Source organism: Lynx rufus, unplaced genomic scaffold (assembly GCF_022079265.1).
Source record: "Lynx rufus isolate CCGP_SWC_20201006 ecotype Redwood Valley unplaced genomic scaffold, mLynRuf1.p SCAF_15, whole genome shotgun sequence".
NCBI classification, from domain to species: Eukaryota; Metazoa; Chordata; class Mammalia; order Carnivora; family Felidae; genus Lynx; species Lynx rufus.
The window spans coordinates 22,862,405-22,887,439 of NW_025814829.1; the positions used below are offsets into that span (position 1 = coordinate 22,862,405).

Here is a 25,035-nt window from a genome sequence, read left to right on the forward strand (position 1 = left end):
AACATTTGCAGGGGGAAATGTTTTCCCTCTGGACCTAAGCAAAGAAAATGCCTCCCCAAAGACACTAGCCACTCCCTGTCACCCAACCCTAGTATCGTTTGCTCTTTGTCTCTTCAAGGACCCAGTGGTTAGATGAAGCTCCTGACAAGGTCCTGGGGCTTCTTGCTCAGGTGATTACCTATGGGAGGTCCCTATATAATACAGTTGAAGTCCTTGATATGCTACTTTGCAGAACAGGTAAATAGATGGTGGTGATCCTGTCTGTGCAAAACCAGAGATTCCTAGGTTTCATGAGAACTTCTAATGTAAATTCTAAAAGATCTAGAAGTTCAGCCCAGCAAGACAAGCCTGTCTTAGCTTTTTACAGGTGTATCCCATCTGTGATGTCCTTTATCAATATGCTACTGTCTTCTGCCTCCTGGTCTCTTGGGCTGAAATCAGATCACCCTGGGTGGTTGGTCCCATGGGCACCAGACAAGCTGGCCTGTGACCATTGGTCTACTCCTAGACTTTTCTATCTTGAAGGGAGGCTTTGTCTTGAGGCATGGTTCTCCCACACGGTATATGGCACCTAAGTCACTGAAACCCAGCCTTTGTCCACAAAGGCGCTAAGACTCCCTAATCCTGAACCTAAAGGACAATTGATGTGACTGGAGTTCAGGGTGTGCAGAGGAAGGTCCAGAAGTGCTTCTATCTCTTCCATAAGCCATTTTACCAGTGCTCTTCTTGCCAAACATCTTAAGCACCACTTGGAGACACTCCTGGCTTACCATCAAGGGGAATGGTGGACAGGTCAATGCTGGAACCTTAGATGGAAAAGCAAACTGACTGAGATAGTCTTTGAAAGCTGTGATTAGGAAAGACCTCCCACCTACACGAAACCTCACCTGATGGGATCAAAAACCCTTCAGTAGGTGCCCTCTACTGGCAAGGCATGTCACTCCAGATATAGTCTATACCAATGGTGGTCACTATACCCTTAATGGTCTGACTGACTGGAAGCTTATGAAAATACAGACTCCCAAGCCCCTCCCCAGGGTAGTCTAGTTCAGAAGGTCTGGGGTGGGGCCTAGGAATCTGTTTCTAAAGAACACCCTAGATGCTTCTTCCCACAGACAAATTTGGGAAACACTGGATAAGTATCAGCTGCCGAGAAGACAGTGTCCCTGTGCTTCCTTATGTAGCTTGCAATCCAGTGGGAAAGTCAGCCATATTCAGAGTGCAGTGATACGGGGGAAGCACAGGTGTGTGGGCCTCAGGAAGAGCCTCCCGGACAAAGTGATGTTTACATGCAGACCTGGTGGCCAAGGAGGAGCCGGTCAGGGGAGGAGATGGGGAAAAGAATTCCAAGCAGAGCAAAGACATATGGGAAATTGAGGGTGCAGCGTTGTAGGAGACTGAAAGTGGTCAGGTAGGGCCACAGGAGGGGAGAGAGGGGAAACAGGAGAGAAAAGTGTAAGGTGGAGCTAGCCGGGTGGGCGGAGCCAGAGCTTGCTGGGCCCTGTGAGCAATGCTATGTTCAGGGAAACAGGGAGCCACTGAAGGGTTTAAAGCGAAGGAAGAATGGCCAGATTTCTGTTTCAGAGAGATTCCTCTGTTGACCTTGTTGGTATAGGAGAAGGGCCATATTGGAGGCCGGAAGACAGGCAAAGAGATAGTTGCTTTACACAACCTCCTGGTCCAGAAAGGGATAGCCATACCCATAAAGCTTGAGAAGTAAATTTTGCCCCTCTGGTATTCAGTCCCAAAAAGTGTCCTCTCCTGATGGTGACCCCTGTTGCTCCTGACTCGGGAGAGTACGCTGCTGGCCTGGCAGGCTCCCTGTCACAACAAAGTCATCCAGCAATTCCAGGGGTCTTCTTAGCACCCCGTCAGAATGCCACTGCCCTACTTACTTCCTCTCAGTGAGGGCAGCATCTTGGCCCCAGCTTTCTCAGAGACCACAGACAGACAGCCAAGCCCTGAATCTTAGAACTACACAGGCAGAGTGACCTTTGAGAGAGCCTTAAGAAAAGATAAGATTCAGACAAGGAGAGGTAGAAAGCGGGGTATCATGAGTGAAGGCCTCAAAGCAGGACAACACAGGGCCAATGTGGATGGGGGAAGTTGGCACAGATTTCAGACATCCTTAGGAAGTCAAATCAATAAGGCCCAACAACCCACTGGATATAGGGGACCAGGACAGCTAGGGCATGGCTTGTCAGACAGGCCTGCGTCCTGCTCTCTGCAACTGCTTACCTAAAGGGTAGAACAGACCCAGGAGGCCTGAATCCCCAAGGTGGGGGGTGCTCCCTCTCTCTCTAAAGCCTTGGGCTGGGAGCAATCCTATAGTGACAAGTGTGACACCAATAGCAACCGATGCTTCTGCTTACTGAGACCTTGTCCTACGCCAGGTGCAAGTGTGTGATCTGTGCTCTTGTAGCAATTCCACGACGTAGGTCTGATTAGCACCATTTTACAGAGAGATGAAGCCACCCAGGGTCTCTTAGCTAGTGAGCCACAGAGCTGGGGTTCCAACCCAGGTTGTCTGGTGCCGAAAGCCATGTGCCTCACCGCTGTGTGATGCTGGTACCGGGGGGCATGAGGAGGGTGGGAACCTGCTGCTCTATTTGACAAAGCCTGAGAATCAGGGCAGAGGCCATGACCGAGCCCCTGGTAGACAATGGCCCCGGGTATATGGACACAGGGAAGGTGCTATGGGGCAGACAGAAAGTGGTGCTGGGGCAGGGCAGGGGGGAAACCGTCTCTTACCCTGTGGCTTTGGCGGCATTTGGAAGCTACCTCTCGTGCATATGCATATGTGTGAGTACACACGTGTGCCCATGCATGCACATGTGCACACTTTCACATGTAACCTATGGCCCTGATTACTCCACCTCCCGCATTTTGTGCAACCCAGAGGCAGGAGGGTCCAAGAGGGGTCACTTCTACCAGGCTGGGCCAAGCACAAGCCTGGCTCAGGATAATACTTCCCCAGGAAAGGGCTGGGCTGGATGAACCCCCGGGGCCCCTTTCTGCTCTATTGGAGAGAATGCCTCTCCCAGCTGGGCTTGTAGATCTCTTGGAGCGGGGTGGTGGAGCATGTTAGAAGGAAGGTGCCTGAAACCCTGCTCCTGATACCTGGGGACAGGGACGTGCCAGAGAGGGAAATCAAGCAAACTGACAAATGAAGAAGGTGGGATGAACACGTGGAAGAAATCAGTCAGATCTGAATTTGTGTTTAGGGTGAGCAGAATCCAGGCACGTCGCTCAGGCCAAGGTAGGCTTGGGCTGGGATGTAGACCCAGCATAGTGTTGCTGGATTTAGCAAATAAAAAGACATGTGGCCCATTTAAATTTGGGTTTCAGACAAATAACACATAATTTTGAGGATAAGTATGCCCCATGCAATATGTGGGTTGGAGCCCAGGTAAACCCAAATTTCAGATACACAGGAATAACTTAAAAAAAATTTTTTTAAATGTTTATTTATTTATTTTGAGGGAGACAGAGACAATGTGAGCAGGAGAGAAGTAGAGAGAGAGGGAGAGGGAGAGAGAGAGAGAGACAGGGAGAGTCCCAAGCAGATTTTCTCTCCCCAACACGGGGCTTGAACTCACGAAATAGTGAGATCATGACCTGAGCCGAAACTGAGAGTCAGATGCTTAACTGAGTCACCGAAGCACACCCACAAGGAATAACTTTTTAAAATTAGTAAATCCCATGCAATATTCCTATTTTATGTGGCGACTCTAACCCAGGGGCTCTGGTGAGCAGGAAGGAAGTGTGAGCTTAGCCATCAGATCTAGTCACAAAGCCCCTCTCTTAACACTTTTGGGTTGCTTTCTTCAGCTATATAGGTTGACTACCTGCTCATCTCAGAGACTGAGGTTAAATGCAGACAAAACGCCCCATTTGAGGCCTGCTACCCAGAATTACCTTTCCTTCTAACAAGGAGGCTATCCACAGGGGCCCTGGGGACCCAAGGGAGAAACTGGGAACCTGGCAGTTATGGATCCTCCTGGTGGGTTTGGCTGTGTGGACAGAGCACCCCCTTTGAGGTGGGCTTCCTGAGGAGCCCAGAGTGGGGTGGGGGAGGCAGCAGGGAAGAAAATGGAGCAGTACTGGCTTCTATTTTCCTCCTTCTCCTCTTATGGGACATACCCTCCCTCCCTCAGGGACCTCTGAACTTTGGGGAGCCCCCAAGAAGTCCCTTCCACTCTCTCCCTGTATCTGAAATTCAGGTTTACCTGGGCTCCAACCCACATATTACATGAGACATACTTATCCTGAAAGTTATTTGTTATTTATCAGAAATCCAAATTTAAATGGTCAACATGTCTTTTTATTTGCTAAATCCAGCAACGCTATGCTGGGTCCACATCCCAGCCCAAGCCTACCTTGGCCTGAGTGATGTGCCTGGACTTCCAGCTCACCCTAAACATAAATTCAGATCTGGCAGGATGGGTGCTGTCTGAGGAAGCTGCCTGACCCCCCCTGAGTCAGGGTTCAGGCTGTCCTGAGGTCCCTCTAGGGCAAGTGGGCCAGGCTCCCGTGCATCTGGGTGGGAGACAAAGGAACCTGTAAGCAACCAGCAGAATTCTCCATTTGGGACTAATGGACCTTTTTGAGCTGTTCCCCATCCGCAGGTGGGAGGGCCAATCCAGACGGACTCTGGTTTGGCAGGAAGAAAAGAGCAATTATACCAATTAAGCTCTGGAATAAAATCAACAACCCCCAACAGCCCTTCTCTTTCTCCCACGTGGGCCTAGCCTGCTTGACTGATTCCTGACTATAATTCTTACCTGCGGCAGTAGGGCAGATTCGCTGGGACCTCACAGGCCAGTTTGGGCTTGCTTGGGCTCTGCAGAAACAATTTAACCTTTCTAGGGCTTATCACACTCCCCCGACCCAGAGCTGAGGCTGAGGCAGGCAAGGGGGGCAGGAAAAGCTTAAGTGAAGGTTGGGGGCCCTTCCCTCCAAGTCCAAGTCCCAAGGAGCAGGTGGTCTGAAAGTCACCTGGCCATAGGACATTCCAGAGAGCTGGCGACTTGGGGGGCCTGGTCTTGTTGGACTAAAAGGAGATAAAGACCTAACAGGAAGCAAGTAGCGGCAGAAGATATTTGGGTTAGACAGCAAGAAGTTGCTCACTGACAGTGACCCAGAAGGACAATAGTGTAAACTCAGAACCACATTATATCAGCCTAAAGGAGCCTGGCAGCCTCACTCATTTTATATAAGGAACCTGAAGCCCAGAGAGATAAAGAGAAATGCCCAAAGGGAGTAGCAGGGCTGGGACTCAAACTCAGGGCTTCTTTCTACTTCTTTCCATCAGCCTGGCTTCCCTAAAAGGATAGGATGACAGAAAGACACACACCTCTCTCAGCTGCAGGAAGCATATTTATATCTGGAAACCAAAGTCCCTTACAGCCCATAGGGCATTAGATTGACCTAATGGATTCTTTCTGGAATTTCCTTCTTTAATCCATCTTATTTCCTACCAGATCTTAGTCAAATACAAGACTAGAGGGACAGATTCAGGGCTCCTAGTGGACCACCAGCTGATCCACAGATGTCACCAGGTATTCATTTAAAAGGGATCATGAATGTGAAGTTCCAAGCTCAGGGCCTGTCACACAGTACCTGCTCCCTGAACACAGGCTGGCTTTGAATCTAAAGGTCAGCATGTCCCAGGGGAGGATCAAGAGGCCAGCAGGGAGAAGAAAGCAAGGGTCTTTCTGTTCTATTACACTCAGGTCATGTGTGACTTGAGTCCTTTCTCCAGGCTGGAGCCATGTGATATGAGAGGCTATGGTGATTATAGGACAAGATCCTTAGGAGCAAAGAGAATCTAGAAACCAGGATCCATGAAGATAGATAGGCTTGAAGTGGGCTCTACAAGGCTGGGGACATTCAGGGAAGACTATTGTTTCTCATCTATCTAGACAGAATCTGTGTTTCTAGGGCCCCTTCTGTGATGTGGTCCCCCATCTTAAGAAAGTATCCACAGCCCATCTTAGGCTCTGGAGTATCCCTTTCCTTTGTCAGCCCATCAGGTTTTTGCAGAGAAGGAAAGGAGAGCCAAGGTGCCATTTCAGAAGTTCAGAGACAGCTTTCATCCTGTGACTGGCTCACTGAGTTTGGTGGTGCTTCTCTGCCCCAACTCTCACTCCTACCTAGCTACTTGCTTCTCTGCTTGAAGCTGTTCACAATGCAGGCCTTCCCCAGTAGGATGGGCTTGTGATTTACAGGGATAGACACAAAATGAGAATGGAAAACCCTTATTCAAAAATGATTAAGAATTTCAAGATGGCGGGGCGCCTGGGTGGTTCAGTAGGTTGAACATCCAACTCTTGATTTTGGCTCAGGTCCTGGTCTCATGGCTCATGAGATGGAGCCCCATGTCCGGCTCTGTAATGACAGCCCAGACCTTGGTTAGGATTCTCTCTCTCCCCCTCTTTCTCTCTCTACCCTCTCTCAAAATAAATAAACATTTTTTTAAAAAGAGAGAGAATTTCAAGATGGCAACAGCAGAGCACTAAATCTTTTGAGCCAAAGTCCTGAATAACTGCACAGGCCACATGCCCACGAAGCCAGTATTGCTCCTGAGCTCAGAAACCCTCAAAAGCTGTGGGCCAGACCTTCTGTTCTCAATTCCTGATTATGAGTATGAGGGTAAGAAAGAGGTTGGCGGTGAGGTACCTTGAGGACAAGGACTGTCTATTTGGCACCCAGTTGTCAACTAGCTGCTCTGAGCAAAACCCAGTCTGGATTTTCACCTCAAAAGCCCCAGTCCCCATCCCCAGCACATACAGGCACAGAGGTGACTTTCAGCAGGACAAGGGGGCAGTACAGGGGCAGGGAGCCTCTCAGGCTCTGGTTGGAGTGGAGTACAGGCAGAGTAGAAGGGGGAGGATATTGAAAGTGAAAAAAGAACAAAAAGCAGCCACTATGGAAATGGTTATTCTGTGGGGAAAATATTCCATGTGGGAGCCGTTCATTGCCTGGAGGGACCAACAGCCCTGACGGAAAGCCTGCCAGGGAAGGCGAGGGTTCCAGCAGAGAGCAGGCTGGCACCTGCAGAGTGGCGAGGAGGTGCTCCAGGGCCTTCCACAGGCAGCAGGCCCCAGCACCAGCCACAAGTGCCAGCCACCAGCCTCCGCATGGAGGGCCATGGGGCTCTAACAGTGTGTATGGGGGGTGCTCCCTGCCCATAGAATGCTCTGGCCCTGCTTAGGGAGGGCTCGTGCATCTGGGGACCAGGCACACTCAACCAGCTTGGGCCCAGTACTCAGATGACTTTACCTTCAGACACACTGACACCCTCCCAGGCTCCCTTTGTAGAGACCACAGCCTGCCTCCTGTGAAGGCCCTTTGTGGTTCCATGAGGGACCTTGTAAGGTCTCTGCTACCCCCAAATATTTCCCCACTACCCATGGGGTTGCCTGAAATGCCCCTCATTACATTAGTCTCAACTCAATCACTGTCATTCCTTTGGTCTTGAATTCAGTCGGATTGGATTTAGTTCAATCAAAAAGGATTAAAAAATTCAATCCAGTGGATTGGATTAAATCCACTAAACATTCACTGAATACCTACTGTTAGGCCAGTATTGTTCTCAGTTCTGGGATTCAAATAGTATAACACATAGTCCCTCTCCAGAGGAGCTCTCAGACTATTTATTATTTAATAAAAACAATATAAACTCTTTAGCTAACATTTATTGAGAGTTAGCTGATTGCCAGCTGTGTTTGGCATCTTACGTATATTTTCATATTGAATCTCTACCCCATTCCGATGGAGTAGGAATCTTATTACCTGCGTCTTACATGCAGAAAAGGAGGCTCATGGAGGTGAAGCCATTTGTTTGACTCCAAAGCCTGTGGCTTTAAACCCACAGCTATACATACTTCAGTCAAGTGTATAGAAAATGCTCAGGAAGCTGGGTCCCACTCTTTCTGTCTGTGAGAAATCCAGAAGACCTCACGGAGAAGGTGGCATTTGAGCTGGCTCCCAAGGGAGGAGGAGGAGTTTTCCGAAGAGGCAGTATTAGAAAAGGGGATGCAAGTCCAAAGGAGCAGAAAGGGCAAAACCACAGAGGCAGGAAGGGTGTCTGGTGAATAGTCAATGGTGTACACATGAGTGAGAAGGGTCCAGAGATGAGACAATGAAAGCTGCAAAGGGGCAGATTATAGTGGGTCACAGGTTAAATTGGCATTTTAGGAAGATCACTGAGGCTCCCATGTTGGGATTGGATTGGGAGGGATGGGTGAAGGCAGAGGGCAGGGAGAGAGTTGGGAGTCTGTCTCTGGTGCAGAATTCCAAGTTCTCCTTATGAAAAAGTAAGGCTCTTGGGGCACAGGCCCCAGGAAATCAGAAAAGGTACAGACAAGAGGGGTGTGAGGCACCAAGGGAAAGCAAACTGAGTTTTCCAAGACTGTCAGGCCAGGAACTCTGATGTAAACGCCTCATATCCTTCAGCTGCATAGAACAGAGGGGCCCAGGGTCAGCCACATAATTCTAGAAGTCTTTCCAATGCTGCTCATGTCCTGGGGGACCTCAGGCTGCCCCATCATCCTGATCCCCTAGCTCACGGGGGCTGCAGGAAGTGAATGCTAGGCAAGTCCACCCTTTGCCTCAGCTAACAACTTTTATTCCTGTCTAGGATGGTAAAGGTCAGGGGAGGGAAGAGAGAACCTAGACAATCCTTGAGCCAAAGCTCTTCACCTTGAAGTAGACACCACTCAGTCCAGGTTTATTGATGAGCCTTCTCCTTGGCAAGATGTCAGTGCTTGTCCTGAAAGGCCCTTTCCATTCCATGAAAAGAAATCTCTTTGGGAATGCAAGCTGGTGCAGCCACTCTGGAAAGCAGTATTGAGGTTCCTCAGAAAACTAAAAGTAGAACTACTCTATGACCCAGCAATTGCACTACTAGGTATTTATCCAAGGGACACAGGTGTACTGTTTTGAAGGGACACATGCACCCCAGTGTTTATAGCAGCACTATCAACAATAGCCAAAGTATGGAAAGAGCCCAAATGTCCATTGATGGATGAATGGATAAAGAAGATGTGGTATATATATACAACGGAGTATTACTCAGCAATCAAAAAGAATGAAATCTTGCCATTTGCAGCTACATGGATGGAACTGGATGGTATTATGCTAAGGGAAATTAGTCAGTCAGAGAAAGACAAAAATCATATGACTTCACTCACGTGAGGACGTTAAGAGACAAAACAGATGAACATAAGGGAAGGGAAACAAAAATAATATAAAAACAGGGAGGGGGACAAAACAGAAGAGACTCATAAATATGGAGAACAAACAGAGGGTTACTGGAGGGGGGGGATGGGCTAAATGGGTAAGGGGCACTAAGGAATCTACTCCTGAAATCATTGTTTCACTATATGCTAACTAATTTGGATGTAAATTTAAAAAAAATAAATTACAAGTTAAAAAACAAACAAACAAAAAGAAATCTCTTAGCTAAGGAGAATAGTCCAGCAGATGCTCTTAGACAGCTGATAACTTGGGGCTATAGTCAGAAAAGGTGTTGGCAGTGTGTCTACACTAGAAATAGCAACCAAGCTTCAAACCCAAGTGATTGAACGCCAGACCCACCTGTAGGAGATTTCCTTCACACACCTTCTCTGTGCAAGGCACTGACATATATGTAGTCTAGGCAGCTAAGAACTCCCCAGACCCATGATTCCTCCAACTTGGGTGCTGTAACTTTCTAAGACAACACTGTCTAACAGAGCTTTCTGACATGAGAGAAAAGTTCAATATCCACAATATCCAAAATGGTAGCCACTAAGCACACGTGGCTATTGAACAGTTTAAATATGGCTGATGTGGCTGAGCAACTGCATTTTAAAATCTACTTAATTTTAATTGACACATGTGCTCAGTGGCTACCATACTGGACAACACAGCCTTAAGAAATTAGTCAGGCTCGGGGCGCCCGGGTGGCTCAGTCTGTTGAGCGTCTGACCTTGACTCAGGTCATGATCTCGTGGTTCGTGAGCTCAAGCCCCACGTCGGGCTCTGTGCTGATAGCTCAGAGCCTGGAGCCTGCTTCAGATTCTGTGTCTCCCTCTCTCCCTGCCCTGCCCCTGCTAGCTCTCTCTCTCTCTCTCTCTCTCTCTCTGTCTCTCTCTCTCAAAATAAATAAACATTAAAAAAAAAAAAGAAATTAGGCTCAATGCAAGACATTAGGAATACAGGCATGAATGCCTGACTGAAGGATCTTACAGTCTAGTAACGAAGATGAATAAATAAACAACCAATGGTGATGCAGTGTGTGTGTGTGTGTGAGAGAGAGAGAGAGAGAGAGAGAGGGAATCTGTGTGTGGTGTGCACCAAGAGTTGGGGGAACAAATAGAAGGGTGTGAGTTATTCACCCAAGGAAGGGAAGGTAGGACAGGTTTCCCAGAAGAGGTACATTTGTACTGGGCCTTGAGGAATAACTGAATTTCCACCAAGTGGACAAGGGAACAGGCATCTTGAGCACAGAAAGGAGTGTGTGCCAAGGTGCTGACCAAAGTACAACATGTGAACTAGCTGTGTGTGCCAGGAGCAAGGGCTTGGGTAAGATGGGAAAGGTAGTTGGGAAGGAAATGTGCTGGTTCTTGGGGGCTTTATGAATCTGAACTTTAACTTGTAGGCATTGAGATGGCTTAGGCATTTCTCAACTATGGTTGAGAAACAAAACTCTGGTTGGGGAAGGGATGCTGGCAAAGATCTTGTCCTATGGAATCACAGAGCTCTTGACTTCAGATAGGTCTCTTTCCCCTCTCTGCGTTCAGTTTCTTCACCTGAAAAGGGAGGGTTAGCTTTAAGTGTCTTTCTTACTCTGTCCTTCTAGATGTGTATGCCTTCTTTGGACAAGCCTTCTGTGTTGTATCCTTGTGTACCCAAGACAGGGGCTTACTGAGCAGGCCAACTTATAAGCATGTGGTGTCATGCAGAGGCTTAGGGCAGCCAATCCCCACTCCCATGATCCACAAGCATTTCAAGATGACTAAAATTCTACCTATTGGACAATGTTCCTTCTTAAAGTGTAGAAGTTGCCTATTAACGTTTTTTTTTTTAATCTGGCAAGTATTATTAGGTAGTCTTTTAATGGAGAACAGCTTTTTGAGAGAAACTTCTGGAAATGGAACACAGACTTGGAGTGCAAGAGCTTTGGGCCAGAGAGAGCTGGGAGGGATGATCAGTCTAGGTGGGAGAAAGGCTAAGGCCAACTTTGGACCTTTGAACAACTTTACTAAGCCCCACTTAAGTGGCTTTTCTCTCCATTAGACTGGAAGTCCCCTAAAGGCATGGGCTTTGTCCTTTCTTTCCCTGAAACTGGCCCACAGTGGGCATTCAATCTGTTTGTTTGTTTGTTTGTTTGTTTATTGATGGAGTCATGAGTGCTTCCAGCACTGCTCAGAGAACTGCCTGCTGAGAAACCAGTCATAGAAGTGGGAGCTGAAAGGGACCACACTCAACCAAGAGAAAAGGGGTGATCATCCAAGGTCAGAGAGTGAAGAGATGGCAGAGCCAAAGAAGGTGTTTGGCTTTGAGTCCAGCATTTACTTATCTCCTGCCCTTGTTCACCTGAAAGAAGGTATTCATTAACCACTGACCCATAGACAGTGCCATGGGGATAGCTCCCCAGAGACCCCACAAAGGAAGATGCCTGCTTCTCTCCCTATGTTGCTGGCTGAGGCCTTATGAAGAGGTTGGTCTCCAAGAGCCATTTCTGGCAGAGTCCAACAGTTGGGTCCCACCCGTTGGGTCCTAGCCATGCCTTTATATACCCAGAACCCATCACCAGGCCCTCACAGGGTGTGCACAACTTCTGAGAGTCCAGAAACTAAAACTCTTGGGAGTTGGAACCCAAACACTCCTGGGGGGATGGATGGATCCCATGGTGACAGCATGGGGAGCAGAGGACCATGACTGAGCCACCAGAAACTTAGAGAACTCAAGCTTCCCTGCGGGGGGGGGGGGGCGCAGATGGAGCCTTCAATTAATCTTCGTGCTTCTGCTCATGATTGAAGGGCAAAGGGCAGCTTAGAGATACAGCAATGCTTTTTCCTCCTTCTCCCTTACGCAGGGGAAGGTCTGAGTTTATTGGAGGAAAGTGATTTCATCAGTTCTGATTTATGCCACCTAATAAGATCTCTCCCCTCTCACTGTCAGCCTTTCAACAGATCAAAGGTGGGATATTAAAACGAAGGCAATTTCAACTCGTTCTCCAGGCTATGCTAATGCCCAAATCACCCTTTCTCTCCATCTGTCAGGAGAATTGATGGATGTGCAAGAACCCCAGGAGGCAGAGAAAGCATTTCCTTTGTATACATCAAAGGATGATACCTGAGCATTCCTCCAAGCCATTCCTTGTGTTTTAATTGGCAGCAATATATAAAAATAATTACCAGCCCTCCAGGAGGGAGTCAGGGAGAAGACTCTGTGTATAGTCTTTATGAGCTTCCCCAGAAGACATAGACCTAGAGATCTGGGCAGAAAGCCAGCTTTGTGGGTGACGATCCCGGAATCCTCGGGTGGGGACCACAAAAAGCCATCCTATCCATCCCCCAGCCTCTAGCCATTGGATTCCAGACATCAGGCTGGCTTCTGGGGACCTTCCTGGGCTTCCTGGGATGTGTTTGAGATCTGGATCCTGTGGTTGCCTGGGGCCTGGATGGCTGCCCTTGGCAAAAGGCACTGTGGTTGGTGGAGGAAGATGCAGATGGGGATTTTCCCAACTTGCCTCTCCAAAGAGGGGGCAGTGATGTCAGAGGTTTAGGGAATATAAGCAACATCCCAGCACTCTGAAGATACTTAAAAGTCATCCAAGCAGACTCTGTGGTAATAGGTACCAGGGAAAACCAAGCCACATGTTAATACTTCTAAATGTACCATGGGAAGAAGGGAAAAAGAAGGAAGGGAAAAAAGTCTATATCATATCTGGTTTCCCTAACACAGAGTTCCAGTCCTTCCCATAGTCTATTTTTTCCTTCCTCATTTCTAGGGACTCCAAGGCTCTTTACGGACCAGTATGAGAACTAGGGAGGTTATAGATATGTGGTATCAATCCTCTCCTCCCCAACCTCTCTACTTCCCATCAATCTATCCATCTATTTATCCATCTATTCATCTATCTGTGCATCCATCTGTCCACTGATGCATCCATCCATCCATTTATCCATCCATCCATCCATCCACCCATCTATCCATCCTTATAGACTAGAGAACCACCACCCCTCCACCACCATGTTGTGGTCTTGTCTTTCTCTTCATCAGTCATCCATGGCTCTGGTAAACTCTAAACCGTTTAAGCATGAGCTTCAGGATTCCTTCCCTGGATTGACTCTCTCACTAGCCTCATTTCTCAGAAGGTCTCCCACTCTCCATTTCATCTGGGAAATATGCTTCTCTACCTACCTCCCTGTCCCAGGGCTCATGGTTTATTCATCTCTCGTCTTTTGCAAGGTTGGTGCCACTGTTTGAAATATGCTTCTCGCTCCTCTCTTCAAAGCTCTACTTAAACTCCCTCAAGAGCCTCCTGACCTAACCCCTCATGGTGCTGGTCCTTCCTATATGCATCATCTTCTCAGTCTTTCCTGATTGATCTGTAAGTACTTACTGTACCCTGAATCCATGCTAAGATCACTGACACGGAGAGACTAGCCATAATCCCCCTCCTTTAGCCTAGGAGAGAAATGAAAGAAACAAGTAAAACACACTTAAGTTGTTTTCAGATCAAATGGAGGAAAACTTAACCACCTGCTCACTAAAACACCTGTGAAGACACAGAAAAACTTGACATGATGAAAGACACAGAAAGACATGATGAAAACTTCGACTTTAACCAAAAGCAACACTTAAGGTAGCAAATGTGTCACCCACCACCACCACCCTAACCCCTATTTCTATATTCATCCAGAGATTTCAAGTCCCTGAAAATAACATGGCAGGAAGGTAAGGACTGGAAGTGGCACCTTCATCCTGGGAGGTGAGTTTCCCCAATGAAAGGACTCTCCTGTGGCAGATGGAGGGCAGCCTTAGTAGTCATGCATCTTGAGACAGAGCTCCATAGTAGCATCACCTAAGGAGCTTCTTTAAACCATGGTGCCTAGGCCTACCTCCAGAATTCCCGAGTCAATTAGTTTGGGCCTAGACATATTATCATTCAAAATTTCCTCCAGTGATTCTAATGTTCAGCCAGGCTAGCAAACCACCGGTTTAGCCTTTCAGATAGTCCTTGGTTGACAGAATCAGATAACTACTCACTGGGTGAGGAGTAAGATTCCACTGCAGGATACCAGAGCTATGCTAGATGAATATCTGCTTAGATGCTAAAGATTTGCCTGGGAATTGTACACACCAACCTGCTTTTCATCTATGTATCTGAGAAGCTGATTGAACTAGCACCAAAAGGCTAGAAAATCAAACCATTTAACTCACATTACCTCCCTAATGACAAACACTGCACCTAGACAAAATTAACCTTATTCAAAGAGAAGGAGAAAAAGCATAAACTCCAAGAGATATTTGTTAACCCATGTTCATAGCAGTATTCACAATAGCCAAAAGGTGGAAGCAATCCACGTATCTATTGACAGATGAATGGATAAATAAATATGGTATATACGTATATAAATACAATGGAATATTCAGCTGTAAAATGGAAAGAAATCCTGACACATTCTACAACATAAATGAATCTTGGAGACATTATGCTAAGTGAAACAAGGCAGTCAATCACACTTACATGAGAGCTACCTAGAGTAATAAATTTATAGACAGGAAGTCTATAGACTTCTGAATGGTGGTTCAGAATGGTGGTTGTCAGGGCCTAGAGGGAAGGAGGAAACGTGGATTGTTGTTTAATGGGTATAGAGTTTCACTTTTGCAAGATGAAAAGAGGTCTGTAGATGAATGGTAGTGATGGTTACACAATGATATGAATGTACTTATGCTACTCAACTCTATACTTATATATGGTTAAGATGTTAATAAATTTTATGGGTTTTTTTGTATTTTGCCACATTTCTTTAAATGTTTTCAAAAGATACAGAAAAAAATTTAAGGTACTCTTTTTTTTTAATTCTGAAGAACAAGAAGATGGTAATAGCATCTTGAAAGCCAGGAAAAGATCAAACCTCTGAATATAATTTATTACTACAATGAGGGGGGAAAAAGTAGATGCTTATTTGGCATCCTCAATAATGTATAGGAAATTTTGATCCCTAGGAAATAAGAGCAAAAATCCAAAGAAGAAAAAAAGCTGAGATATAAGAACATCAGCATAAAATGGGAAAAAATAAAGACAAATTTGGAAAACAAATTGAAATGCAAAGGGAGCTGGGTGGGACATGGGAATGTTGCAAGGAAAGTAAAGTTGAAAGAGCAGAATTCAGATTTGCATTGTAGGTAATAATGAGTAGAACTGGCACCACAGAACATTGAATCAGCAATGGGGAGAACAAATACAAGACCTGACCTTTGAAGTCAGAATAAAAGATAAAAGTTATGAAAATGAAGATGAGTAAATAGGAGAGAATTGAATTTGAACTTGAAAACTACAGGTATTGCAGAGGATTAAACCCAGAGTGAATAGAGCAGAAGCATGACAGCTTTACCTGGGGGAAACACAAAACAAAACATTCTGAAGCTGAAAAAATATATTGTTAAGAAATGTTTATTATGTTCCAGGTAAACTGAATGAAAAGAAATTCATACCTAGTCATATTCTGCCAAAATGTTTAATTGTAAAGCAGAAACGAGGAATGTTATCAAAGAATCCACTTCTCAAAAAACAGTCTGGAACCGGACAGTTTATCAATGAGTTCTTCCAAAATTTCAAGTAAAAAATAACTTCTATGCTTTATAAACTGTTGCAGGAACAGAAAAAGCTGTATTCATACTCAATTCACTCTTTGAACTTAGTTTAGCCTAATAGCAAAAGCTATCAATAAAAGCACAGAAAAGAAGCTATAGACCATTCTCATTCATGAATATTTTATTAGGATATAAATATTCTAAGTATAACACTGGCAACAGAATAAGGCAATAAGTATAATCTACCATCTACCACCATGAAGACAGAATGATCCCAAGAATACTATGGTAATTAAAATAATGAATTCTCTTACAGTATAATGGATTCAGTACATGTAATCTCAATATATTCTGAAAAGTCACTCAGTAACATCCACAAATCCTAATTTTATTTATTTTTTTTTAATTTTTTTTTAACGTTTATTTATTTTTGGGACAGAGAGAGACAGAGCATGAACGGGGAGGGGCAGAGAGAGAGGGAGACACAGAATCGGAAACAGGCTCCAGGCTCCGAGCCATCAGCACAGAGCCCGACGCGGGGCTCGAACTCCCGGACCGCGAGATCGTGACCTGGCTGAAGTCGGACGCTTAACCGACTGCGCCACCCAGGCGCCCCAGCCTAATTTTAAAGACTTAGGGGCACCTGGGTGGCTCAGTCAGTTGAGTGGGCCCGACTCTTGATTTGGGCTCAGGTTATGAACTTATAGTTTGTGGGATCAAGTCCCAGATGGGGCTCTATGCTGATGGTGTGGAGCCTGCTTGGGAATCTCTCTCTCCCTCTCTCTCTGTCCCTCCCCCATTCGTGTGCTCTCTCTCTCTCTCTCTCACTCTGTCTCTCAAAATAAATAAATAAACTTTAAAAAAATCAAGCATTATACTTTATGAGAAAATGTTAGAGATTTTTCCTATTAAAATCCAGAACAAGATAAATATGTTCGTTGCCATAATTGTTAATAATCATAATCATTCTTCTGAAAATTCTGATTAATTCATAAGGCAGAAAACAGAAATAAAAGTTATACTTATTGTCTGAAAATAACATTAGCTAAATAACATTAGATACCTCCAAAATCTAAGAGAACCAGTGGTAAAACCCTTATGATTAATAAAAGAATTCAGTAAAGTGCCAAGATACAAATGGATGTGTACATCTCAATATTTTCCTAAATTCTAACAATAACAGAAGATGGAATGCTGAAAGCATCTCCTTAACATTACTAGTAACCACCAAAAGAAGCTCATGAACAAACAAAATGAAATAAACATTGTGGAATAACGCTAGCAAGAAATGTATAGGTACTTCATGAAAAAACAAAAACCACAAAAGGTTACTGGGATGTATAAAAGATGTTTTGAATTAAGAGAAATAAGTCCTGTATGGGAATAAATTTTATAAATATGTAAATTGTGTACAATTCAATTTATAGATTTAGTGTTGTTCCAACTGAGATCCCAGTGGGATTTTTTTGGCAGGGGTTGGGAGTATCTTCACAAAATAAAACTAAAGTCCATGTCATAAAATAAATAGATGAGAAAAATAAAACAGAAAAATAGACTAGAACTCCCCCATCAAACATTAAAATACCTAATAAAAAACTATTAGAACCAATAAATGAGTATAGCAAGATGGCAGGTTATAGGATCAATATATGAAAATCCATTGTGTTGCTACACACTTAAAATGAACAATCCAAAAATGAAATTAAGAAAATTCCATTTACAATAACATCGACGAGAGTAAAATACTTAGGAGTAAGTTTAACAAAAAATACAAAATTTATACTCTGAAAACTATAAAACGTTGGAAGAAATTAAAGAGTACGTAAATAATGGAGAGACATCTCATAGTCATGGGTTAGAAGACTTCATATTTTTTAGATGGCAATGCTCTCCAAATTAATCTACAGATTCAACACAACCCTCATTAAATTCACAGTGTCTTTTTGTTTTTCTTCAGAAATTGACAAGCTGATCCTAAAATTTATATGGAAATACGAGGGAGCCAGAATATTCAAAACAATCTCAAAAAAGAACAAAGTTAGAGAACTCACAGTTCCCAACTTCAAAATTTACTACAAAGCTACAGTAATCAAGACTGTATAGTGATGGCATAAAGATAGACATACAGATCAACTAATAAAATCGAGAGCTCAAAAATAAATTCGTTCTTTAATGGGCAGTTGATATCAACAAGGGTGCTAAGACAGTTCAACAGGAGAAAGAATAGTCTTTTCAAAGAATAGTCTTTGGGGTGATGAAAATGTTGTGTTGGAACAACTTAGCAAAAGAATGAAGTCAGACCTTTACCTTACACCATATACAAAAATTAACTCAAAACAGATCAAAGACCTAAAACTCTGTAAGATGCTCAGAATACAACATGGACATAAATCTTCCGGACCTTGGATTAGGCTATCGTTTCTTAAATATAACGCCAAAAGAACAAGAAACAAAAGAAAAAATAGACAAATTTTACTTCATCAAAATTAAAAGCTTTCAATCTTTAAAGGACACTATCAAGAAAATGGAAAGACCGGGGCACCTGGGCGACTCAGTCAGTTAAGTATCCAACTTCGGCTCAGGTCATGATCTTACAGTCATGAGTTCGAGCCCTGCGTCGGGATCTGTGCTGACAGCTCAGAGCCTGGAGCCTGCTTCAGATTCTCCTTCTCTGTGTCCCTCCCCCACTCATGTTCTGTCTCTCTCTCTCAAAAATAAATAAACATTAAAAAAGAAAGAAAATGGAAAGACAAGCCACAAAACGGGAGAAACTATTTGAAAATTATATATCTGATAAGGGAACTGTATCGAGAATATATAAAGAACTGTTACAACTCAACAACAAAAGACAATCCAGTCAAAAATGGGCCAAGGATCTGAGAAGACATTTCTCCAAACAAGATAAACGAATTGCCAAATAAGCACGTGAAAAACTGCTCAATCTCGTTAGTCATTAGGAAAATGTAAATCAAAAACCACAGTGAGATACCACTTCATACCCATGAGGATGACTATAATCAAAAAAGACAGTAACAAGTGTTGACAAGGATGTAGAGAAATCAGACCCCTCCCTCATACAGTGCTGGTGAGAATGTAAGATGGCACAGCCACTTTAGAAAATAGTTTGGCAGTTCTTCAAAAACTTGTGCGTAGAGTTACCATATGAACCAGCAGTTGCAACTCCTAGTTAAATATTCCTAGTGAAATGAAAACATATGTCTACACAATGTTCATAGCTGCATTACTCACCATAACTAAAAAGTAGAAATGACCCAACGTCCATCAGCTTGATGAAAAGGTAAACAAAATGTGGTATGTCCATTCAGTGGAATATTTTTCAGCCACAAAAAGAAATGAAGTACTGATACATGCATGAATACAGACATGGATGAGTCCTGAAAACATCATGCTAACTGAAAGAAGCCAGACACAAAAAAGCAACGTGCTGTATGATTCCATTTGTATGAAATGTCCAGAACAGGCAAATCCAGAGAGACAGAAGGTGGATTAGCGCTTGTCAGGGGCTGGGAGAAGGAGAGACGAGGCATAACTGCTAATGAGCAAAGGTTTTCTTTTGGGGATGATGAAAATGCCCTGGAATTAGATAGTGTGATGGAGGTACAGGTTTGCCAACCTGCTAAAAACCACTGAACTTTCCACTTTATAAGGGTGAATTTTATGCTTCGTGAATTAATCTCCATTAAAAAAAAATATTTAAACCCAAAATGATTACATCAGCACTATATTAGTGCAATCTTGCCGAAACAACAAAACAGATCCCAAATAATTTGTAAAGATTTAACGTGTCACAAAGGAAGCATGTCTGTTTATAAGAACATGTGTGTTCATAGAGAATTACACAGAAATGTTAACAAGCATTGTGTCTGGGTGGTAGACTTGTGGGTGATTTTTATTTTCTTCTTTTTACTTTTTTGTATTTTCTAAATTTTCTACAATGAGTCAGAACAAAAATAAACATGTTTTTTGAAAACAAAGTGCGTCAGTGTATAATTAAGTCCCAGGCTCCGGAGTTGCTGAGATGAGGGAGGCCAGCAAGGGAGCTCTTTGCGGAGCCTGCATGGGGAAGGGCGCTGGCGAGGGAAAGATCTGAGAGCGAGCAACGAAAGGACACTCCCTGCTTCACGTCTGCCTCTGTGTCCCTTCTTTCCCTGGATCTTCTACCAAAGCAATCGCCAAGCCCCAGCAATGGAATCTCAAGGTCGTGCCTCCTCCTCTTGACCCGAGGGCCATTGCTACGGCCTCGGTTCTCTCCGGCCGTGGCCTTCTGGCCGGCTTACTGTCCCCCTTCGGCTAAGTCCCCTGTGCCCTCTCAAAGGCATAGATTTGTTAAAACCCTGCAGTGGCCTCCACCGCCTCCGAGGCAGTCCCTGGCTGGTCATCAAAGGCTCAGGCCCCCTCTCCAGGTCTTCTCTCAGGTAGGGTGGTGTGTGGTGCCACAACCTCGGGAAACGAGTCCTGCCTCCGCACCCCCCTGGCCCCCAAGCCAGTGTTCCACCTCCCGTGCCTCCAATTCGCTGCCTCCATGCTTTGCGCAGTCCCCTCCTCTCCCAGCAAAAGCTGTCCGTTTACCTCCACCTGTCTGCCCTTTATTCTACCTTCAAAACCCAATGGAAAGGTTGTCTCTTCCACGGAGCTTTGCTGATCTTCCCAATCGGAAGGCATCCCCGCACACCATGGAGCTGCCCTCTCATCTCAGACGCTGGGTTGTCAGGCTGCTGAGACTACCAGCGTGGTGACTCCGTGCGTCCTCGTGGCCACAATTAGAATCAGATGATGTGGGTTCTCCAAAGCCCTAAACACTTTGGGAAAGATAACTACGGCTTTGTGTGTGTATTTAGAGGCCCTTTATGTACAGTGACAGTGTCTCCTTCCTGCCCTTGCTCTAGGCTCCAGGTGGAGTCACGGTGCCACCGGCACGGTGACACTGCCCCTTGGAGGTTTGAGGGAATCAAGGACCGTGTTCTCTGTGTGTGTTGAGTCTTTATGACAAGACTAACCCAGAAAAGGTCTCAGTAGACTCCCATTTTATGAAAACCCCCTGCTTAGCGGAACCAAGTGGAGATTACCATGGCCTTGGAGGATGATAGGTTTAGGTTTGAAATTGCTGAGATGGATGTGGAGAAGTTAAGGTGTCCACAGGAAATGGTAGATTACACTGCAGATAGGAAAGTTGTTTAGGAATAAGATATCAGTCCCCTGTTTTCACTGACAGAAGTCTCAGACAATACTGGCAAGTGTCTGGGAGTGAGGACGCATTTTGGCATCGTTGCTGACTTGGACGGAGTAATTCTGTTGGACTTGTATGTAAATGATCTAAGTGGGGGCTCCTGGATGGCTCAGTCGGTTAAGCGTCCGACTTTGGCTCAGGTCATGATCTCATAGTTCATGGATTCGAGCCCTGCGTTGGGCTCTGCACTGACAGCTCGGAGTTGGCTTCGGATTCTGTGTCTCCCTCTCTCTGCCCCTCCCCAGCTTGTGCTCTCTCTCTCTCAAAAATAAATTAGTAAACATTTTAAGATAAATCAGTCCATTATCTCAGTGTTTTGCCCTTTGAAAATAAATATATAAAACCAAAAAAGAAAAAAAGGAACCGGGTTGTCAAACTTCTCACCTATGCGGAACGGTAGGAGTTAGATGTTAGACAGATACGGAGTTGAAATCTCAGTTCTGATGCTCGGTGCCATGGGGTACCAGGCACAGCACCTGACCTTGCAGGAGCCCAGCAAGTGTTAGCTGCCCCCTTCCCGCTGCACTCTGGACCTCTTGTTTGTACCTGCCGTATTCTATCAGGTACTGTTTGTGAACGTGCTCTGTGTGTCCTGATTGCAAACTCATTGAAGGCCACTGCGCCCACTTGGTACTCACCATAGATCTGCACAGTGAAAGGGATATGGAATGGGTGATACATGCTCACTCAGGGTGACCAACCACCTGAAGGGACCATTCCTGGGGTCAGGCGTGGGGCAGAATCTATCCCTCTCTGCCAGTAGACCCTGGCAGGGGGTGAAAGGTCACAGCCTAGCCCCCAGAGCCTGACTCTGCCCCTGACAGCCAGGGTTTCTCTGAGCTACCCAAATCCTCCTCCTCTTGTCCCCTCACTAGTGCAAGTGATGACACTGTGGGAGACAATTCTGGAGTTTAGTCTAATAATAGGCACACCATTTACTGTGTACTTAGGATATACCTGGTATAGATTCTACACATTATCCATGCATTTTCTCATAAATCTTCCTAACAATCACTTTATTTTCCCCAGTTTACAGATTACAAAACCAAGAGGCTCGGAACATTTAGACAATTTGCCCATGATCCTTCATCTAGAAAATGGCAAAGCTGGCTTCCAAAAAAAAAAAAAGGCAGCCTCTATTTCCAAAGAAATAGCTAAAATCACACACCACCCTTTCAGCAGAAAGGAGACAGATTTTCTGGGTCGTCACAGTCTAAAGCCCCAGACTGAACCAAGACTCAGGGGATGGTAGACCTCTGCCAGGCCCCTCCCAGGCTGGACGGGTGAGAGTCTTGATTAAGGGGTTGGGTGAGAGAGCCCATGCGCGTGCCTGGCACAGTGCCAGGAAGCCAGCAAATGCTCCCTGAGACTTCCTTTCCTTCTGCCCTCGGACTTCCCAGACTCAGAGCAGCTTGGGCCCAGTCAGCTTCAGAACACTTGTCAGGTCATACTAGGGAGAGAGATGAACCAAGAAGGGTAGCCATCTTCCCTGGGCTAGGCATGGAGCCCTTTCTCAGAACTTTCCAGACTTGCCAGAAGGTCACCACTTAGTGTCCCAACCCCCTAGTTCTGAAACTAGGTCTCTAGACAATATCTGAAGAGTATTTATTGTCTGTGCCCACACCCTGTCCCCCTCCACAAATCTGAATTCTGATCAGCTTCTCCTCCAGGTCCTGCAAAGACAAGAGAGTTCTGCCTGAATGTTTCCTGCTCTGCTCTGGCTAGGGCTTTCCCTCCTGCCCTCTTGGTTATGAAGATTGAGGATCCCTGCTTCGGGTACCTAGTGCTCCCCATGTGCCCATCGGGCTCAGAGTCAGATGGAATCAGTCTAGGAGGACTTCCTGGAGGAGGTGAGTGTCGCACTGAGGAAGTAGAGAGGCAAGGCTAGGCAGAACGAAAGAACAAAGGGTCCTTGACTGAGAAAGAACTTAAGCCAAAGCTTGGAGGTAGAAGAGGACAGATTTGGGGAACTAGGGAAAGATAGGGGTCAGTGACTTCGCTAGAATGAGTGGAAGGCAGGGACACCAACACGAAAGCAGACAGAACTCAAAGGAAGATTTGCCCCAGCCAGGCCTTGGGGGTCTGTGGGTGGTTTCTGATCAGAGGAACAGGATTACTTAAGTGGTGCCACCTGCCGGCTTGGAGGACGCTTGGGCGCAGCACCCCCCTCACCACGCCCCCTCTGACCATTCTGCCTCAACAAACACCACTTGACACCAACAAACACCTGGGACCGCTTCGTTATTTCCAGCCTCCCCGCCACCTCCCCTACCCCACACACCAGACTACACTCTCCTATTCAGGCCCTTTTCCCTCTCCCCCTCCCGCCCCCTCTCCCTTCCAGGTGGGCCCCTCCCCTGCTCTCCAGATGTTCTGAAAGGTTTTCTACTATAAGGCCCTGCAGGCCCCAGGTTAGCAGATGTGCAGCTGAGAGGCAGGTTAATTGGGGCCAGGGGAGGCGGCTGGGGCTGGGGCTGGGGCTGGGGGCCGAGGCAGCTGCGTTGGCCCAGAAGGCCTGGTGCCTCCCGGAGGAGGCCTAGCAGACTCATTCCTGTCGGCTGCAGCTGACAGAGCAGGAAGGAAAGGGGAAGGGGCTGGGGGGGCTGGCCCAGCTGGGGAACAGAGCCTCCTGACTCCCTGGCTGGGATGAATCCGGGGTTTCCTCTTCATCCCCACCCCCACCTGGAGCTCCGGAAATTATGAATGCCCCCCAGGTAGTCAGCCTTAGGAGGTGCTACCCCAGCCGCTGCTCTTTATTTCAGTTAGAGCTCCATGCCCGACAGGGCCAAGGGCTGCAGGGACAGAGATCAACCCTAAGTAGCAGGTTGTTCTAAATAATGTTATTCTTGGCTTTGGAAGGTATGACATGGCTTTTTAAAAAATGAGTTTATTTCCCATCTCTGTTGTATTTAGATTGAGACACGTACTAAAGTGCAGCCCCAATAACACACTATCTGATGATGGAGGGTGAGAGCCCTGCTCACACCTTCTATCCGTGGATACACCGCACACAGAGTCCCCGCCCACGGCCGAAGCCACATCACCGTGTGTACCTGGCTGTACCACAGGGGCCCTGGATTCGTGTGGGGTCAGAAAAGGCCTCGTGCAGGAGGAGACTTCTCAGCCAAGGCCTGATGGACAAGTGGGACTTGGGCAGGCGAGCAGATGGAGAAATAGGAGGGAGTGTTGCAGGCAGAGGGGATAGCAAAGAGCAGGAGTACCTAGGCTGCAGCCTAGGAGGGTTACAAGTCGCTCCCTCTGACTCCAGCAAAGGCTGGGAGGGTGAAATAGGGAGAGGAGGGCAGGGGTAGCTTAGCCAAGGCGTTTGGGCTTTGTCGTAGAGCAACTGGGAGTCCCTGAAAATTTTTTTTTTTAATTTTTTTTTCAACGTTTATTTATTTTTGGGACAGAGAGAGACAGAGCATGAACGGGGGAGGGGCAGAGAGAGAGGGAGACACAGAATCAGAAACAGGCTCCAGGCTCTGAGCCATCAGCCCAGAGCCTGACGCGGGGCTCGAACTCACGGACCGCGAGATCGTGACCTGGCTGAAGTCGGACACTTAACCGATTGCGCCACCCAGGCGCCCCAAGGGAGTCCCTGAAAATTTTTAAGGAGGGGAGAGACGTGTTCAGATTTGCGTTTTAAGACCCACCTGACAGCAACACGGGGGACAGGTTAAGGCAACTTCAGAATGGAAGTGGCTGGGGGGGGGGGGGGGCGCCTGGGTGGCTCAGTCGTTAAGTGTCTGACTTTGACTCAGGTCATGATCTCGTAGTTCATGAGTTCGAGCCCCACGTCGGGCTCTGTGCTGACAGAGCAGAGCCTGGAGCCTGCTTCGGATTCTGTGTCTCCCTCTCTCTCCGTTCCTCCCCTGCTAGAGCTCTGTCTCTCTCTCAAAAAATAAATTTAAAAAAACATTTAAAAAAAGTTTAAAAAAGAGTGGAAGCAGGGACCATTCAGAGGCTGT

At 46.1% G+C, this 25,035-nt stretch overlaps 1 protein-coding gene across 1 annotated transcript in view; it reads right to left on the reverse strand.

Moving 5' to 3' along the window:
• Positions 1-25,035, reverse strand: part of LGR6 (leucine rich repeat containing G protein-coupled receptor 6) — a 118,364-nt gene that overhangs the window by 42,182 nt on the left and 51,147 nt on the right. The gene's annotated exons all lie outside the window — the stretch shown is intronic.